Source organism: Mauremys mutica, chromosome 26, assembly GCF_020497125.1.
Source record: "Mauremys mutica isolate MM-2020 ecotype Southern chromosome 26, ASM2049712v1, whole genome shotgun sequence".
Classification (NCBI taxonomy): domain Eukaryota; kingdom Metazoa; phylum Chordata; order Testudines; family Geoemydidae; genus Mauremys; species Mauremys mutica.
This window is the reverse complement of record NC_059097.1, coordinates 8,155,824-8,158,185: the sequence shown is the minus strand read 5'-3', so window position 1 is coordinate 8,158,185 and position 2,362 is coordinate 8,155,824. Positions and strand designations below refer to the sequence as shown.

Below are 2,362 nucleotides of genomic sequence, written 5' to 3'. Positions count from 1 at the left end.
AGTGTGGGGAATGAACAACAATCTATAGCAATGTCATTAACCACAAATACACTCTAATCATGCTCCAGCCGGAAGAGAAATGGGCAGGAACTCTTGTTGTTCAGCCATGGACACACTTACACTAATGCACAGCCAGGAGTGTGCTGGGGGAGCTGGTCTGAGCAATGTGAAGTGACAATTCAGTGAGAACAGAATCATTGTGTAGTGAAGCACCTATACATCAAGTAGTTGTGGCCGAGTGGTTAAGGCAATGGACTAGAAATCCATTGGGGTCTCCCCAGGCAAGTTTGAATCCTGCCAACTACGGAAGCATCAGTGTATTGTCACTGCTCTTGTTGTAGTGCCTGAGCATCCACAGAGCCAGACCTGGTCTCTCTGAGGCTGCCTACACTTAAAATGCTGCTGTGACACTGCTACAGCACTGTGGAGTAGACAGTTGCTACAGTGATTGGAGGGGTTTTCCATCCCTGTAATAGCTACATTGACAGAACAATCTTTCCTTTCATTTAGCACTATCTAACCATGGCTTAGGGCAGCTTAATTATACTGATTCCAGGGTTTTTCACACCCTGAAAGACGTACTTCTTAGAGGGGTTATCCCATCACCCTCCCATTCCCTGGTCCTTCTCGCATGACCTGAGAGCAGCAATACCCACAGTTCAAGAGGTGCAAACAATTCAGTGTTTATTGGGGTGAACTTCCAGCAAGCAATGATTCCAATTTCCTTCCTCGGTATTGCCCTTCCCAGCTCTCACACCACAGAGGCTTATCTGTGTCCCTGTTCCCATTCCCTCCTCCTATTCCCCCCCCTTAGCAAAACATAACTCCAATTCCCCTACCCGCATTCCCATTCCCCCCCTTACTTCCTGATTGACTGCAGACTATTTAGTAAAACTGGAGTTCTGCTTAGCTATACCTTAACCAATCATTTTACTGAAATGTAACTAACCAATCCCAACATACTGTAACATGATTATCTAACCAGTTATACCGCACCACCTGAATTGCTTTACAGCCAACAAATTAATTATACAGCAGACAGAAACAATCACAGAACCAGACACAGATTATACAGACAAGCAATAGGAAAGTGGAGACTACAGTGATAGAACAACAAAGAAATGAGGATTTCAGGCCCCAGCTATTGATAAGTGAGTTGTTGCCAGACAGGATGCTATCATGGTAGAGGTTGTGGATGCTGATTGCTTAACTGTTTGGCCCCCAGGGCAGGATTTTGAGGGTCTCAGAATGCCAGCACCCATCTTTTGTTCGCTTAAAATGTGAGCAGGGAGATTCCAACACCGCAGAACTCATGGAACTCCAGGAAACGTGTAACTTTAGGTCCGGGTGAGTGTGCCTAAAAATCAGCTGTGCTGGAGAAGGTCTCTAGGAGTTGAAAGAGATGTGCCATCTTGGCCTCCCTAAAGAGTGTCATCAAATATTAATGAAAACTAGGGTTGATAAGTCACATTCTTTGTAGCGTTAGGCTTGTGGACTGGTCCAAAGTGCCAGTTTTAAGACTCTTTTTTCCTCTCTCTTGGGTGTTCTGGTTTCTGCATAGAGACGTGGTTTTAAATCCCACTCCTGACATGACCATTTTCTTTTATCTGGAGAAAATGGCCTCACTTCAATCTCCTTTGCAACAATAGGACACCATTTGTTTAGCTTTTCTATTCCAGTAGTTGTGAGAGAAGTTCCAAACTAGGGGGAAACAGGGCCTTTTCTCTCGACCGATCAATTTTTGTCTTTCTTCATTCCAAGCCATTTTCTCAGATACAGACGTATTTCCCACACTTTTTTGTTCAGCGTTCTTTGCTTTTATGAAATTTTAGGGTCATCATTTAAATGCCACACACCTGTACTTATGAAGTGAAGTGAAACACAATATTTTTTGGATATTCTTGCAGAAGAGATTTGCTTTCTGACCTGGAATTGAACAGGGGCTACCCAAGGGGGACAATGCTACTCCCTTTTCTTGCCTCATCCGAAAAAACATACATCCCCGATGCCCTTTGTTTCCTTGCCCTTTTTAGGGTGAATTTACACTTCTCAGAAGTAGAATCCTTTACAAAACCACTCAAAATCTCAGCAGTGTCGTAAGCAACGGCTTCCGGAAACGTGTCCAGCTTTTCTTTAATTTGGTGACACAGGGCCAGGCAAGGGACTGGATACAGGCCTGGATCAGAATCTTCATTACCAGAGCTAGAATTTCTATTTAAAAAGAGCTATTTTTCTGCTGCTATTAGATTTCCAACATTGATTTCATTTTATACACATTTTGAGCAACTATTAAGGATAAATTGAACAAAAATACCACTTCTCTTTCCTCAACATCTGCATCATGAAGGGGAGCATTCCGAAT

The 2,362-nt window shown here is 43.3% G+C and overlaps 1 non-coding gene across 1 annotated transcript; it reads left to right on the top strand.

The window, feature by feature from the left end:
* Positions 1-224: 224 nt before the first annotated feature.
* TRNAS-AGA lies at positions 225-306 on the top strand. Its single transcript has one exon. It is a non-coding gene; the product is annotated as a tRNA-Ser (tRNA).
* The last annotated feature ends 2,056 nt before the right edge of the window (positions 307-2,362 follow it).